The sequence below is a fragment of the Athene noctua genome, chromosome 1, assembly GCF_965140245.1.
Source record: "Athene noctua chromosome 1, bAthNoc1.hap1.1, whole genome shotgun sequence".
Lineage (NCBI taxonomy): Eukaryota > Metazoa > Chordata > Aves > Strigiformes > Strigidae > Athene > Athene noctua.
In genome coordinates, this window is record NC_134037.1 from 154,652,280 (window position 1) to 154,670,110 (window position 17,831).

At 41.1% G+C, this 17,831-nt stretch overlaps 1 protein-coding gene and 1 long non-coding RNA gene across 6 annotated transcripts in view; both read right to left on the reverse strand.

Moving 5' to 3' along the window:
- Positions 1-11,787, reverse strand: part of NRIP1 (nuclear receptor interacting protein 1) — a 78,813-nt gene extending 67,026 nt beyond the window's left edge. For both annotated transcript variants that reach the window (XM_074901966.1, XM_074901976.1), the window contains exons 1-2: positions 11,530-11,787; positions 4,616-4,700 (exon numbers count right to left, since the gene is read on the reverse strand). The gene's annotated coding sequence lies outside the window, so the exon portion shown is untranslated. The remainder of the gene's footprint in view (positions 1-4,615; positions 4,701-11,529) is intronic.
- A 171-nt stretch (positions 11,788-11,958) lies between these two features.
- The window catches only part of LOC141971408 (uncharacterized), a 68,037-nt gene continuing 62,164 nt past the window's right edge, over positions 11,959-17,831 (reverse strand). For all 4 annotated transcript variants that reach the window (XR_012635274.1, XR_012635275.1, XR_012635273.1 and 1 more), the window contains one exon: positions 11,959-12,807. This is a non-coding gene — a long non-coding RNA (uncharacterized LOC141971408). The remainder of the gene's footprint in view (positions 12,808-17,831) is intronic.

Sequence of the window (17,831 nt, forward strand, 5' to 3'; positions counted from 1 at the left end):
TTTTCTTAGTATTAAATTAGATAAATCTCCCTGCACCCTCACTTTACTAGCCAAGCACTTTTTACACAACTCTCAAGCCAACAACCTTCTGCAATTTAAGTATGATTTAGTGCAAGAGAAGCAATGAGTATTATAAAATTTATGCTTGTTCACCTTCTCTCCCCATAGAGAAGGGCAAGATGTTTTTTCATGTAAATATGTATTAGATCCAAATCATTTAAATAGATATTATTCCATAGAGAACATGATGCTGCATATGCCCATTTCAGCTCCATGTTACTAAATAAACTGCAAGATAATGATGCTGCCTTGCTCATCCTAAAGGACACTGAAAATATTTCTAGGCATTTCAAACAGAAGTAAAAGGAAGACACTTTCACAAGAACAAAAGAAAAACTAAGGTGTCTCTTACAAAGCTAGATAAGGTGAAGACAAGTTATTTGTAAATCACAAATTAGTCATCTCTTCAGGAGGGGGCCATAACTGTTAAAAGCTCAGGTAAGTGGAACAGTCTTTACAGTATGAATACCAAGTCATTACTATCATCAATTTCTATTTTCTTTTAAATGAAACAAGGGAAAGAAAAATATCTGCAAGGAGAAAAAACAAGATATTTTAGACAGGTGGCTAAAAGTTAATGTAGCAATGTTAAATGCAAGGTGCCAAATGTTAATGCAATTTTATTTCTCAGTTATATTTAGCTACAAGTGTCACTGCTTAAATTGCGGGGAGAGAAAATAGGGATAAAACTTAAACCTATGCCTGTTAAAAGAGCTTTAAGCATTACTTTTAAGTAAGCACATATATCTCACTGCTTTTCACAAAATACAAATGAAGTTAACCAGCATGTTACCACAAAATACATTTATAGTTAACAACTTAATTCAGAGTCATGTATTTACTTAAAGTGAGGGAGATTATCATTTGGGTCACTGTCAGTTATCTTACAATACAGTCTGACCTCTACTTGATTTTAAAATAGGATAATCACCTTCAACTATGTATGAACCTTGAACATTATCAAAAACGGGTTTATTGCATCAACGATTTATTAATAGTCTTATATTAATAGTAACATAACTTTGACTTTACAGAGTCATAAAGATGACGAGAAACACAGTCAAGACTTAATGCGCTACCTATTTTATTTTAGGCTTATAAGGCAACCTCATGATACCATCAGAAAAACCATCCAGAAAGTAACAGCTACATAGGAGAGAACAACAGAATACACATGTATCATCTCAGTTATAAAGAACAGAGCGGGAAGGATAAAGAGAGTAACAAAATTAAGATAAATACTGAAACCTTTTAAGTACTGAAATTCTCCTCTAGCCAACAGGACTTGGAACTGTGAAACTGCTTGTGCCAAGGCAGGTAATGTCCTGACAAGCACATTAACAGCAACTGCTATAAAGAAAAGGTGTGTGCCTTACACAGGAGCGCATTAAGTGAGATTCCCCTTCCAAGCAAAACACTGTGAGACGACCAAAGCCTACAGGTTTGCATTCAAAGCAAACCTGAGGAAGGACGAAACATTCCTCCCGGACCTTTCTGATTCAAAACAATTGCTGCAGCAGCCCTGCCACGTTGTTCATGTTGCACGGTCACTTTTATAGCTGTTAGCCCCATTACAACACAGTTGACAGTTCAAACAAAGAGCAACTAAGAACGTACAATATTCTATAACTGGCATTTACAGCATCGGCCTTGGACTTCTACTCTTTACCAGACAGGCACACAAATCAATCTACCAGCTCATAAAGGTGTGCTTTTTTAACCTCTAAAACAGATGGGATTGGCCAGAAATGTCTGGCATGTCAAACTGCTAATCACTGCTGCCCTTTGCACAAAATAACCCACTTAAGTTGAGGCATGGTTGCACTGTAACAGACATTAGTCTGTGGGAAACCCATTTAACTGTCACATACTCCTGCCACTCCTGCTCTCCCTTAATTAAGCCTAATGCCTTGTGCTTTGACCTTTTGTTCTAGCCTATTAACCCTATCTAGTACAAGTTCAAATATGTTAAACTTAAAAGTTTGCTGTAAAATATTAAATGCCAACCTACAGAAAGAACAAGGGGCATTTCTCTACCCTGTAAGTTACCAATCCCTTTACCAAATTTCCTAGGCTGACAAAATGGAAGCACTATGCAAGTCCCCAAAGACAGGATATATACAAATGCTAATCAGTTTCACAGCAAAAAAAGTGGAGTTTCTTCCACTTGCATAGCCTACTTTTTCCTCTTCAGAGGAAAAGGAAGGGGAAAAAAAGTGAAATTTCTGTTTGCAACTTCATATCCTCAGGCTTTCGTTTTTTTATCTGACAAGAAAGCATATACTATCAGTCAAAATCACACTACACTCACTTGCTGTTCTCTGAAACCTATCATTAAAAATAAGACATAATTGGTTTACAGTGACCAATTCCTCAATTAAAGGCTGCCTCTGCCAACATTGCTCATGCTGAGTCACCACCTTGTTCTTTTGACAAAATAGTTACACTTGCTATTAGTTTTTAAGTCTCATCTTCATCTTCTCATGAGTTGCATCTTCTGAAGTTTCTCAGGCTTGCATAAACTTAAACAAGGAAATAAAATTATAAATTTTAGGTCACTGCTACAGACTTTTCCTTTGACGCAAGCTCAACTTCAGCATGACTGCCTTGCCCTCTTCTGTCTCTTACATCATGAAGATTATACAGCATCAACAAGACCAACGGTTATGTATGCAAACAAGTGTACTCTTTCGGAAAAAGACCACCCTGATGGTCCAGAACTCTGACTTAAAACAAGAACTCTAATTCCAGTGACAAAAACAAACCTCTGATCAAGACACAATTCTACTGCACATAAAAGCTGTTTGCATTGCATACTATTGTGAATTTGTGTACCAACATAGGTATTCCACAATTAGTCCTTATAACCAATAAACAACCTGTTCCCCACCCCCCAAAAAAATAGTCAAGACATCGAACATAACTGTTTCGTAATGTTGGTTAGAAATGGAAAAATGAATGCAAACTGTGTCAGGATTACCAGCCATGTCATACACTGAGAAACACATTTTCTGAAATCTTTAGCTTAACCACCTTACTGACAAGCTGAATAGTTGGTGCAAAGACCCTTATTTACAACTTACACTTCCACAACTCTGACTAAACAGAACTGCTTTTAAACAGAGGTGACTGTCTTGAAACAAAACTTTGAACCACTTGAACTATTTTTAAAGATGTGAAATATTTCAAAAAGCTTGTTGCCACAAAAGCCACTATCTCCTAATTTCCGTTAAGGCTGTGTAAGTGACCATCTCCTGCTGATCACAACAATTTAAGTTTTAAATAGCTAATTAATTATGGCTTAATTTCAAAGTGCCTATCTTACCAATTCAGATACCAACAAGGAGTACAATTAACTTTCCTGTAACTACAGTTGTTCAGACAACTAAGAAGTACTACAGTGACACTAGACGACTTTTTTTTTTTTTTAGGAATCAAATAGGAAACATTATGGGAAAAAAAGAAAATGGATCCTTCATCCTGATCTCCCTTTTTTTACAAAACACTCATTCTGGATAAATCCAAATCTCCTCAATTTAAAAAGTGCAGATATTTTCTAGTAAGCTCACTTTGCTATATGCTTCCATGTTGGAGATGCTCAAACTACAGTACACAAGACCAGTGCTGTATTCAAATGAAGTCAAGCAACACATGGATTTATTTTTAAAAAAGAAAAACATATCCTTGCATCTGCAATCTGTGTCATTACAATGGATATGCGAGAAGTTTTGCAGGCTGGGATTTGGTATGACTGCCTCCAGCTTCTAGACCTTCTCTACTAATGCTCACAAAAGTTGCCACTGGAGGCAATGCAAATGAGTCCTAAGAGAGACCAGAAACAAAACAACAACTGCTTGTCAACCATTACATGCCCAAATTGTATTCTTTATGCTCATCAGCATTCTCAAGTTCTTAGGCATGCATGTAGGCCCACCGAGGACAGTGGGGCTACTCAAGTGAATAAAATTACTCACAAACCAAAGTGCATATACATAAGCAATCACTGGACAACACTCAGGGAATTATTCCCTGGTATCAAAGAAAAATAGGATTTAGGAAATGGGAACCAAGGGAGCAGATCTAAACAAAATGACAGTGGTGCTAAATGTCTACAAGCCACTGTAATACAGTATCTAATAATGACTTTACTGTGACAGTCCCTTGCCACAGAAGCTCAATTCGGAATTGTTTTATTTTTTAAAGAATGAGATAGATTGTAACACAGTAAGTTTTACTTAATCTTCTCTTTCACTCTGAAATTACATGTAAATCAAGTTCTTTTCTAGCTGCTACCTTCCAAACACGTAAGTTAAATCTTCAGGACTTACCAGCAAATTCCATACAAAAAGTTCAAACGCTACTAAAATACTTATTTTTCTTTAATCAGCACACTAAAAAAAAGATTTCTTACAGTAAAAGAGAGATTAACTTGAAAATTTATCACTTCAAAACATACTATAACCCTGAAAGACTTTTACAAGGCAGACAGATTTCATGAGAAAGAAGAAACCTCAAACCAAAGAGACAAGGTATATAACCCAAACAAATTATTTACCTTGAAAGTGGTCCCATCAGGAAGGCTCTTCCTTCAGGAGTCCAAGGATGCATTAATTTTCTTCCTCAACAATTCCATGCTTGGTCTGAAAAGAACAGCAGAAATTGTCCTATGGAAGTCTGCATACCCGTCCAATATACTTCTATCTACTTTCTTATTGTCGGTGTAACAGAGAGCAATGCTTTATTTCAGCTAGTAAGAACTGCAAATAACATTTTTATTTCAGAATAAAAACACAGCTCTAAACTTCAGAAATCAAAGTTTTCTGAACAGACCCATCAGTAAAAAAAGTAGAAACAACTTGCACTGTCTAGACTTGTATTGACTAACTACATGGACAGTATTTCTGCAAGAACAAAATCCACATTCAACTCTCATTCAAAGCCACAGTCCTTTTTCTTCCTTTCATTCAAAAAACAGCTGTGACATGAAAGCCCTCCTTCCTATGTAGTGATTACTGGTTAACACTTCAAACAGGCACCTATGAACGTCAAAAAATTTAATTTTTAAAAAGACCCTATAATTTTTATATATATAGAGAGAGAGAGACAAGGAAAAGACAAGAGCATAGTATGACTGATGAATGTAATGCTAAATGCCACACAGTTAGCAAAAAAACCCTATACCCGTAGAAATAATAATATTTGCTTTTGACATATTTAGGAATTAAATAGTATATAATATTATAGTGACAAGATGTTATCTATCACAAGCATCACCTTAAAAATTCTGCTCAGCACTTCTTTGTTATTCCCAAGTGAACTTTTGTAGAAGATGCAAACTTACTGTTAGGCCAGATCATTGCTATTAGTGCTATTTCAGCCTTGTTCTCGTGACGAACCTCATTATTAAAGGTCTTCTGTCACCAAGTTACCACCCAAGAAGCAAGTTCATTATGCATCAAGAGTCAAATTTAAACTATGATAATATAAAAAACCCCACGCAAAAATAAGAGTTTCTCCCCTTTGACCTCCTCTTGCTAGGCAGAGGGAGAGTTCCTCTCATCTTTTCCACACCTTTAGATTGTGTTCTCACAAAAAACTGCGTACAAGAGCTTTTCGAACAGAATTTCTCCAGCACAGAGGACCCCACAGGTGGCTACAGGTGTGCAGGGTGGAGAGGGGCAGAGTGGGAAGTGTGTGCATTGGGGACAGCTCTCAGCATTTCCTCCTTCTGCAAAACCACTTGCGCTAAAGCCAGATTAGAGAAAACATATAACTGACCACTGCAATGTGCTACCTGGGAGAAAAAAAAAAAAAAAAAAAATGTTGATAGATGGGTCAGCATCCAAAAGAGACCTACTCAAAGCTTTCAGGTACATGAAATAACACAAGCACGCTGGACTACTGCCAGCATCAACACCCAACAAAAGCAATAGATCCAATTAAGCCGAAAAATAAGTAAATACCCTGAAATACTACATGCAGACATATTTCAAATCCTTCCCCTACATACATCACAAAAAAAAAAAAAAAAGCACCGCGGAACAGTAGCAATCTTCAACATTTGAATTTAATTAGGGAAAAAAATATAAAGCTACCACTGCAGTTAAAATAACCAGAGAAATGACAGGTACAGTGACAAATGTGAAAATAAACATAGTTCAAAGCCTTCCCAACCCCATTTCACCATAAAGGCAAATAAGCTGGATGTGGAATCTTTTGTGACCAAAGGAAAAAAAGGCACAAGAGGTCCCTTAGAGCAGAAGGAAGCAGCACTTTTAAAAAAATGCATTCACCTTTTCAAGCCACCTTAATTTGAGAAAAATAGTTCATTCCAGTATTTCTGTTCTATACTATAGATGTAGACAAAATGTTTTCCACCACTGACAAGTCGTTCTATTTAAGTATTCCTATTTCCAAGAGAAGACAGATTTGACAGATTGGGGGGGGGGGGGAACACCCACCACCCAACAAACGCCCCGCACTGCATTGCCATCAAGGTTCAGTGCATAGACAGGATTTCCTTTAGGTCAGCATTAAACAGTCTTTTCTGCATTGTTCCAAGTGACTACAAAAGGTTTATAAGAGTTCAGAGAAAAGAACAAAAGAATTGTTTTTTCCAGGGAAAATTCCAAATTCCTCCAACAGTGTTTCAAAAAATAAAAGAAACCCCACTTTTCAAGAATAATACTTTATTCCCCAAAACTTCAGATCTGGATCACTTTGCTTCACACATCTTGTAAGTTTTTTTGAATATTTGTTTTGTATTATAAACTGCTGAAAGCGGGACAGGTGATGACATGAATAATGCCAACAGCACAATGTGAATGATCATTTCTTTCTACCTTTGAGGCAAGTCCTGCTTTCTACATCACTAAAAAGGCCTTTTCAATTTCCTTTCCCACTCCATTTTCATAGCAGGGTGGGGCACAGAGAAGTAGAAAGCCCACAGCCATGAATCTTAAAGTTCACTGTGAAAAACATCAGCATCAGAGCAGCAGTATCAGCGTAGTACCAGCGAGAACAAAAATACTGTTCTTCTGCAAACAAGATCTACTACTTAAACACATTTCAACACAGAAATTCACTAAGCACTTTCTGAGGCAAATTAAATACTCCCCTATTTGTTTTCAAACAATATTTTCAGCGGAGACTGAAACACATTCTACATCTAGCACCTGACCTCTCATGATGACTTCCTCACAGCTTACTTTGAGACAACTAAGGGCAGCCCATCAGAAGTCTTCCCTAACACTGAGCTTGTTTTCTACGCTAAACTCAACCTCTTAGAAACTGGCAACAGAAGATCCGTAGCTTGTGCTTTAAATCTGACTTTGTCTATAAGCAAAACTGGTTTTCCTCTGCTGAAGGAAAAGAGTATTTAGAAAAAAGGGGTATGAAAATAGTTTCTCTCAAGATAGGCAGTTAAACAGGAGCAATGAGCTTCAGTAAGAATTTAAGTATGAGAAGATTATGCCAGGAGGTGTCTGACCCAAACTGAGATGGCTGGCAACTGCTTCTTCCCCTTTCTACACATGAATACATGAGTCTCAGTTCCTATTCTCCTTCTTCAACCATCAAGCCAAGTGACCTGCAGCAGACAGCCAAATAAATTACCAAATTAATTCTTTCAAGTGCTAAATAGGTCCGTTAACATTTCTAAGTATTTGAAATAAATAATCCAGAAACACTAAAGTGTAGGCATTCATCTTTACCAAAAGAATCTCTCTGCCTGCTTTTTCTGAGGCGGATCTTCCCATCGGAGGATATAAGAAAGCTTCTATGCGATCACAGATGTCCACCCAAAGCAAAACCCTAACACTATAACATCCAAAATCAACACCACAAGCCTTTTAAATACTTTCCTCATAACTTGCCTCTTATTTGCCATAGGCAGGCCAGCACAGTTCAGATAGTTACTGCTCTTATCGTTTTGGCCTGCTGGCAGGAAGAAAGAGCAAACCACAAATGCTGCTACCATTAACCTTTTTGTCTTTAGTTTAAGACTGTTTAGACAGACTGTCAAGTTTATGGTTTTTATCTTTTTTGTACATTTGAGCATATTCTATCATACCTTTTCCTCCTGTTCAGGCTTCATTCCCTACCTACATTATCTTTCCACTTGCCTTGTCATTAAACCCCTGCTGAGCAGTAATGATTTATATTTCAGAATTTGCACTTCTTGTCCCAAAAGGGTATTTATCCTTTATTAATCCATAGGATAGTTATCCCATTTACCCCACCTATTGCTCGTCACCCAGCCTATCGCTCGACGTGTGTCCCAGCAGCTGGGAGAAAGCATGGCTGAGCATGACCTCCGTGTGGGAGGTCGGCCACCCAAGCCCCACTCGCAAAGGGGCTGGTGGCCCCACGCCAGGCACCCAGCTGGAAACCCCACGCCCTCCCCAGTCTCTCTTCTGGAACCCCTCTGCTCCCCATACGTTCGTATACAGGAAAAAATACTGCAAGACATTGGGGTTTTGAGGTTCAGTCAAGTTCTGAAGGCCCATTCTAAAAGTAACAAAATATTACAGCCTTCATGTCTTCTCTGACAGCCCTGCAAGGAGTTGTCAAGCACAACCCTGAGCAAGACAGCTGACTGTGGGAAATGCAACTCCCTGGCTTTGCCTTGGGCAAGTTTATACATGTGCTGGCCACAACGCAAAACAGTTTATCTTTTAACATAGTAACGTCCCGCACTGTCACTGGTAAAATTAACAGTGCCCTCACCACTAACAATAATACAGCCGGTATTACAGAAACCTTCTGCCAACATTCAAAGCCAGAAAAATAAATCCAGCACTGAAAAGACAAGCTTTAAGCAAGCAAGCCTTTGTCAATTCTTTTAAACCAATCCCTCATTAAGCAAAAGCTACAGGCAAATATGATCACCATAAAGTTAATTCATGTTTGAGTTCTATAACCTTTACAGAATCATGCTAAAAAAAATTTCTCAGTGCCTTTTACAGAACAGATTCACCCTCAACAAAGCTATCAAACACTGCAGCTAATAAATTGGTGACTTAAACACTGGCTTTATGTTTACAGTACAAAAACATTACTTCACTTTTACTTCTTTATCAACACAGTTTTTATGACTATAATAAGTTATAGTTACTTTATTTTCCTCCAATTTTGATTAGCACACCTTTCACTTGAGAAAGAGAAACAAGTACAGGGAACAGAAAGGAAGCGCACATTTTCATCTGGTAATTTTCTACCTTTAATAGAAGAAAAAAAAAAAAAACATCCAGTACAGTTTGACAGCATCTTATATTCTGTGTGTATGCATGGTCTGAAACCCACTGACAGCTCTCACTCATTAGATAACTCAGAGCTGTAGGCCAGCTTAAGAGGGGGTCAGATTTAACCCCTACCTGAAACACACAGTCACTACGTGCTACCTCTTCCATCCCACTCAACACGAAACGAACAGCCTTACGTATGCATTTCACTCATGACAAACTTGCTGTCTTGCTTTGGAGTGTCAATGCCAACTCTATGTCAAGAGACCACTGATAAAATAACAAGTTAGACTTCTCAACCATGAGTTTGGAAAGACAGTTGCCTTAGACTGCAGAAGCCCCAAATCTGCCTGAACATCGTTCTGAATGAGAACTTTTGCTCTCCAAGATGTCAACTCTTGCTGCCCGTATAGCAACAATTACTCAGATGCCATTATATCAGATTTTAACCACAACTTATCCTCAGCTCAGAAGGCTTTTGTCATATGGCACCTTCATGTGTCACCTCCCAGTGTGTTCAATCAGCCCCAGAAACAGTGAATTGCATTTGAATATTAAAGAAAAACATTTTCTACCACTGGCTCAGGGATACACCATTCCCCTTTCCACAAGTGACTGCTTCCTCCCCGCGGGTCTCCAAAGACCGGATTCGCACTCTTTGTTAAATAAAGCTTTACAGTATCTCTGAACATTTATAGAGCCATGACTCAGTTAAATTCTAATCAGCCTGTGAGCTGTCAGACACTGCAGGCAAGTCCCCTCAAAATAAAACGAGGAATAATATAGTCTTCAGATTCCAGAGAAATGAAGCAGAAGAGGACAACTTCCACTTCAGCTTCCCTAACAACAACATAATGCCAAAGCCAGAAATCGCACCGTTTTTTCAACATCTTCAACACGTGTCAAGCATTTTAGCTGAATTCTTGTTTAAATTAAAAACCTAATAAATCATCAGAATCTGCAACACAGGAGACGAGAGAGGTGCAGTACAGACACAGGGCTGTTTGCACGTTACAAAGCTGTTCCTTATCCTGCCTGCACTACGTTTCTCTAGGTTTCCCTACCTTCCAACTTAAATCACCAACTGACACTTGCAAAGAACAGCCTCAAACAACACGTTCCCTGAGGAGAAAGGGAGGGGGAAGGGGTGGGGAAAAAAAAAAAAAAAAAAAAACAAAAAAACAACCACCTTTAAAGGGCTTCAGGGACACAAAAACACGTCTGAAAAAGTAACCTTTAGTCTAGAAAGGCAACAGCGACGTCCCTAAGGAGCCCGAAGCGATGAGAAGGCATCTTTGGGGGAAGCAGGGAACCGAGCGTGTGCCACCACCAAGAGGCCACGGCGCTGGCACCCACGGCGGCGTGGCCTTGCCCGCCGCGGCTGCCCGGGCGGCGGCGGGAAGCGGCGGGGAGCGAGGCCGCGGCCGGCGGGGCCGGGTCTCCCCGCACCCCCGGGCGGCCGCCGGCGCCTCCCCGGCCGCCGCAGCCGCTGCGCACCGAGCCTGCGGCTCTTTAAATAATTCAGAGGCACACTGGGAGGAGGAGGAGAGGAGGAGGAAGGTGTCCCTCCGAAACGGGGACCCAGGCTGGCAGCCAGCGCTCGGGAAAACACTCGCGGGTCTCGGGGGTGAAGAGGAGAAACTTTTCCGTCCCTCCGGCTCCCCCAAGCCCACCCTGGCCAGGCAAACTTTCGGCTCGCACCCGAGAGGGGGGTGCCGGGGAGCAGCCACCACCGGAAACAGCCCCCGCCGCCGCGGCCGCCCCGCGCCGGGCTCACCCCGGCATTGTTCCCCGCCGCCGCCTCTCCGCCCGCGCGGCCCCGGCCCGCCCCGCTCGGCCATTTCCCCGCCAGCCACCGCGGCTGCCGCCGGCGGAGCGCCGCACTCACCCCGCAGCGGGCCCGCGCACCCCCCCGCCGCCGCGGCGGCGGCGGCTCCTCCCGGGCGGGCTGCCCGGTGCCCGCCGGCCGGCCTCGCCGCCGGGAGAGGCGCCGTCCCCCGCGCGGGCAGCGGCCGCGCACGCCGCCCCGGCCCAGCGGCCACAGCAGGCGAGGGCTCCGGCGGTCGGTCCCGGCGCGGCGCTCCAGGGAGCAGCGGCGGCGGCGGCTCCCAAAGCCGAGGCGGGCGGCCGGGTCCCCCGGCTGGAGGGCAGGACGCGCCGCCTCCCCACCGCCCCCCTCACCGCGTCTGTCCGCCCCCCCATCCCCCACCGGGCCCCGCACACGTACACGGCGAGCTCAGCTCTGCTCCGCTCCGCGCCTCTCCTCTCCGCGCCCCTCCGCGGCTCGGGGCTCTGCTGCAATGCCTGCGAGGCGGACTTTCAAAGCCTAACCCGCAGCTGCGATCCTCCCCGCCTTCCCCCTCGCCCGCCGCGGCGCAGCCCGGCCCCTCCCCGCGCCGCGCCATTCATCTCTCCAGCCAAGTTTCTTAACCCTTTTCTCGCCCCCGCCGAGCCCAGCCGAGGGGAGGGGGGAAGGGAAGGGGAGGGGAAGAGGGAGAGCAGGAGGGAGGGCGGGATGCGCCCGCACCCCCGCCCCGCCCGCGGAAGGAGCTGCGGAGCCGGTTCCCGGTGAAGGCGTCGCACGTACGCAAGTGGCGTCGCCTCCTGCCCTCTCTAATTAATCTAACTGAAGGCGCAGAGCCCCCGGGAAACAAACTTACGAGCGCTAGCACCGGAGGACACGTATTTAATGAAAACAGCGGTGGCTTAAAAATAACACACCTTTTTTTTTTTCTTTTTTTTTCTCTTTCGGCTCGCTTAGAGTAATGGGGGGGCGCTTCCAGCGGTTACCATTTCTTGTCGGTTTAGAGCTTATATTTTCAGACTATTCTCCAAAAAACACGTTTCAGAAACTTTTCTTTTTTTTTCCCCCCGAACGAAAAGGCGGGAGGCTCTCGCCAGCGCACGGCGGCCGCCGCCGGGGGAGGGCAGCGGACGCCCCGGCCGGGCCCTGCTCCCTCCCCGGCCCTGCCCTCTCGGCCCCGCAGGCCGGTCGGCGCGGCGGCGGTGCCGGCGCCCGGGAGGGGGGAGCGTCCCTCCCGCCTGCAGCCGGGGCGCCGGGCCGGCCGCGGGGGGGGTGGGGGGGTGACCCCCGGCCCCCAAACCGCTCCCCCCGAGGAAGCAGTTCGAGAGTCGGCGGCAAAAGGGCTCCTGAACGCCGTGCTGTGTACCCACGTGGCACTGAATACGATCTGGGAGAAATGCCGGACTCGGGCAGAGCTTCCCAGAAGTCAGCCCTCCATTTTGGTAGGTGGCATCGCCACAGCCCCAGCCGTCAGAAATTGCCTTAGAGGTGAAGTTGCTCTCCAGCCTTCCTTCCCACCAAAGATGGTGCCCAGAGGTGCGCGCTGAGCTCGGCTGCCCAGGCAAGGCTGCGAAGCGCGAGTGACCTCCATCACATCTTCGGTGTGCCTGGGATGAACAAACGGCTCCACGCTTTGCTTGATGTTTGCCAAATGCTTTACAGACCACTTCATGATAGTTTACTTCGTCTAGAAGTTACAGACTGAGGAAAGAGAAACAATTTTGTTTAGAAGTCGCTTGTAAATTATGTGAGAATACCTGCATTAACGTATGCCAACATTCTAGTCTTAAAACTCAGGTAAAATAATCGCAAATGGTACATTCAAGCATCTTCTTAGTAAAAGACTTAATACCCTTAAAGAACATACGAATTTCTGATTTAAAGAAAGCAAAATTGAGTCACACTTGTGCAAAGCCACATGTTTTACCCTAGGGATACCATGAATGAAAGTAGATGCAGGAATGTTAAGCAAAACCTCTTTCACTTTGAAATGTACAGATTGTGTACAGGCTTATGGCAGAGCGACTAATGTATTACTTGACCTATTTTTTTTAAGCCAATGAAAGATTTAGGTTAACTTCATCATCATGTGTTTTTAACCACTTTCTTCCAGGAACGCAGCAGCATTTTCTAAAGCTACTGCGTATCACAGCATCTGTACAACAGTCTTTTTTTTTTTTTTGAAAGCGTCTCTTAATAAAGCCTGATCACACTTCCATTAAAACAGTAAGTTTTGCTCTTCATTTCCATAGTAGGCTCATTAGCAAATCCTGATTGTAAAGAAATTATCTTTAATTTTTTTTTATTTCACAAAGAATATCTCAAAAAATTTTCAATGCTAAGCAGCTGAATTATCTAGGGAAAAGGAAATTTTCTCATTACTGCAGCGATTTAGCTGCCATTTCAATCAAGAGTGTCTGTAGTAGAGACCTCTTTCATTCTTAACCTTAGGGAACATATTGCCTAAACAAGAGACCTACAAAATGAGGAATCTTGGTCAAGCAACAGAAAAAATGTGCAGTGTTCGTTAAAATGATTGTTGTTAGGTAACACAGTTGCCTGAAGATGCAAGTTTTGATATGATGTAATCAACTGACACTGTATTAAATAATACAATATATGAATTTAGCAGGTTATTTCCAATACTTAATATTCATATCACACTGAATTGTGCCGTTTGCTCATATTTACTTAAAGTATGAGAATTCAAACAATGTACAAAATAAATACCATATACAAGTAAAGAAAAAATTCCAGCACACAGTGAAATCAGTCTCTCAAAAAGTATGATAGTACTGCTGTGTATTTGTTGGTTCTTCCCATGCAGCCTTCAACCAAACCTAGACACACACTCACTCTCCAAGCATAAAAGATGAGCATCTCTTGATGTACCTACCTATCTACCATCTGTGGGTGGTGTCTATACCTTCACTTTCTTACAGATGTTGCAAAAGGGGACGTTTTTTCAATTTTTTGTTTTTTTTCAAGGGGAATTCATCGCTATAAGATGCCTGTAAATGGAAGGCCAGTTATGACAGGGAAACATAAACTACCTATGGATTGGTCTTGGAAGATAAAAAAAGGTTTATAGAGGTTATATTAGAACTCATTCCCAGAATTGCAAGCACTTAGTGGAGAGCTGTTGGTACCATACTTTGCTAATATTTGTGAACCACTTCTTTTTACACTTACAAAAATATATAATGCGCACGCGTGCACACACACACCCCTCTTTGCAATTGCTAACTGGAAATCTCAAGACAGAAAGGTATGTTTTTGACCTAGTAGGAATTCTGTCAAAATATAATTGTGACTCTGACATTTTTGAAGTACAAAATTAATCTATGTGATCTTTACAAAAATGGTGACATAATTTGTTGACGTACCCTCAGCTTTGATCACTTTGATGATTACAATAATGCATTTAAAAATTATGAACAAAGGTACAGTTACAGTAACAAATTTCATCTTTATCTTGCTGAAGTAAAACACATAGGGTTGTGCCATGTGGTAACAAGATACTTACTATTTTCAAAAAGAAAATTAAAAGGCTATAACATGATTCCCAAACATGTTTAAGCTAATGCTAGCCTATTTTTAAATCACATAAAGTGCTTTGAAGAGTTTGGGAGAACTACAGTTGCTCTTATTTTGATTTTCCTTTAAGGCTATCTCAGCCTCTCAAAAAACTAACAGCTCTGAAACTACCTTTTTCAATCAAAATAATTAAGGCATTGCTTTATGTCATCCAATCACAATATGAAAGGCTTAGGATGTGGTCGAGAAGCTAGCTAGCTTTACAGAAATTCATTTCCAGACTAAATCTCCTTCTAAAATAGTTTGTCAGCCTTACGTAGACAAATAATGAAATTCCATCCTTGACTCAGCCTAGTTCAATTCATGTAATATGTCAGATTACCCACTATTTCGAAGGTGCCTTCACAGAGGATTAAATCACCTAGTATTCCAGAACTTATGTAGGCACACAAACTATATTTAAAAAAACCCCATTATGATTCTTATTTATTCAATAATCACCTTCAAAGAAGGTTTGCCTTAATAAATTATAATTGCGTAACAGTGTTTGGCCATAAATCTGAACTAGTAAGGTGGAAAAATCTGCCTTTCTTCTGGAGTACTATCTAGGACTAACTGAAATCAATGGGAACCCTACGAGTGTCATCAGAAGAAAAACTGGTCCAGGGCAAGGGTTTCTGCAGCATGTACCATAGTGCACATCCTGTTCTGTTCATGACAGCAGCAAGTCTGCAGCTGTTGGAGGTGGAGTTAAATTACACAATAACATGTAAAGGGAAGAATAATGTACTCTTTATGTAACCAAAAGATATCAAGAGTACATACCGCTTGTTACTTTATCTATTAACATTTAAAATGATAAAGGTATTTGTATGCATACGTAACTCATATCATTCCCTACTGGAGTTGTTTTCTGCTGCTTCTTTTTTTATTACACAGTTGACTTATATTTTTACAAGTACTTCGAAGTAGGTCATCTGAGAGAAATGTAGCGCCTCAAGTTCTTTTTTTTTTTTTTTTTTTCTGCATTATTTAAAAGTCAACTTCAGATTGTGACTATTTGATCTAAGAGTAATAAGCAAAGGACCAGATGCTAGAGTCTTTTCAATTACAAAAACATTTAAAGACAGCTGTACCATTAAACTCTCATGGAGAAATCATATGCTTGCAGCATCTGGTGAGTTTTGGCCATGCCTCCAGTGCTCTGTATCTGTTCTGAGGCGTAAGCTAGGGTGAGGCTTACTTTCCCATATGCATTTTTGACCACGGACAGGAACTAACACTTTGGGTCTTACATTTGGTGGCAGGAAATAAACACTACTTTCAGTCCCTGTAACACCTTTCATGGAGGAAACAAAGGGGTGTATGCTAAGTTGATATGACTACTTTACATTAATTATTAATGTTTTACCAGAATAAAGTACTGGTGTTTTTAGCCAGAAGAACACATCCTGTACTTGTGAATTTTCTGCAATTTCATCCCACTCGCACAAACAATCATGAAAAATACACTTCTGAGAACGTTGCCCTGATAAGTCACGTTCTTGATACTGTGAAGACATGTACAGGAAATAACCAGCCTGGTGTCACCACTTCCAAACTGACACACAGAAGTCCCAGTAGAGCAGGTATAACACCATGAAAACACCATTACTACTTGTGGGTTGACAGCAATGCAAAGATATTTATATGCATGTAGCTGAAACTGTTCAGAACACGCATTTTCCTTTCAGACTTCATATTTTTCTCTTTTCTTTGACAAAGATGTTCCCCATGTCAGCAATAACAGATTGAAAAAGGACTGAAGAATCATGCCCTCTCTCACACTCTGCATTCAGAAGTTACTCTCAGTAACAATATTGTTTCACAGCCCCATTTTTCTGGCTAGCTATCATGAAATCTGGATAACCCTTTGTCATGGTTCTCATGATGACACAAGCCATGTTGTTGAAACAGTATGTTCTAAAATAAAATGAACAGTACGTACAAATTATACATACGACAATCTGGCAGGCAGTACCACACTGCAAGTGAATAAAGTTCTGAAAAGGACCATTAGGAAGCAGCTAAAAAAATGAAGCTGAAGTGTTTGCTGATCAAAATAATACAGGTACTGGGTAAATGTTTTAACAATATAACAACAACAACTTTAATTACATATTAAAACTGTAGTAATTTTCTTTAGTACAAATGATTTTAAATGCTCTGACTCAAGTAAATGAAACTGCTGTGTTAAGCTAAACTGTGTATCTCATGTATTTTTATTAAATATATTTACCTCCCCACATAGAGAACCTTTGATGGAAAAACCAGTTATATAAAATACAAGTTATTTTAATATATTTAAGCTATGGTTCTACCAATCCACTAACTTGGAACATCTACTTGAGTTACATTAAGTCAAGTTTCTCTTTTTCTTTTTCTCCTTTATAAGAAAAATAATAAATAATAGCTTATTTTATTTAACAACAAATAAAAGAAATCAGGACTTGCCCGTTTTCCTTTTATCTGATTTCAATTACACTAGAGTGTAAAGTAGATATCAAATTTCTAATATGGCAGAGGGTACCTTATTTTAGCCAGCTCAGTCCTTATACCTCAGAAGAATAGATGTTTTACTGATGAAATTATACGATATCAGTGTTTTAAATGCGAAAGTAGCATCTTATTTTCCATTTGTCTGCAATGCTTTTTTTTCCCCCCAAGTTGCTGATTTTTTTCTTTCCTTTTTTCATGCGAGAGTTGGAGGGAGAAGTGAAGGCAAGAGGTTGGCCTCAGAAGATTGCTGGAATTCAAAAGTAATTGTAGTAAAGTAATCAAAAACCTTTATTATTTTCTTGTTTTATAATGAAAAGAAATAATATCTTATTTTGGAAAAACCTACACTTAACAATTTTCACAAATGCCTAAAAACATAATGGAAAGAGAAAGAACATGGACTACCACCCAACATTTCCTAACATCACTCATGAAAGCCCTCAGAAAAGTAACAATGAAGAAATTCTGAAAAAAAATCTGTCTTCTTTGGCTAGGTACCTGTGGTGACTGTTTGGAAAATAGGGTCCTAGTTCTGCAGATTAAATATTCTCAGAAAATTGGCACTTACCTACCTAACATCACAGATTTAGTCACAGGTGGTTACTGCTTCTGTTTACCTACAGATGTCTAATGGGAAAATCCATTTAAAT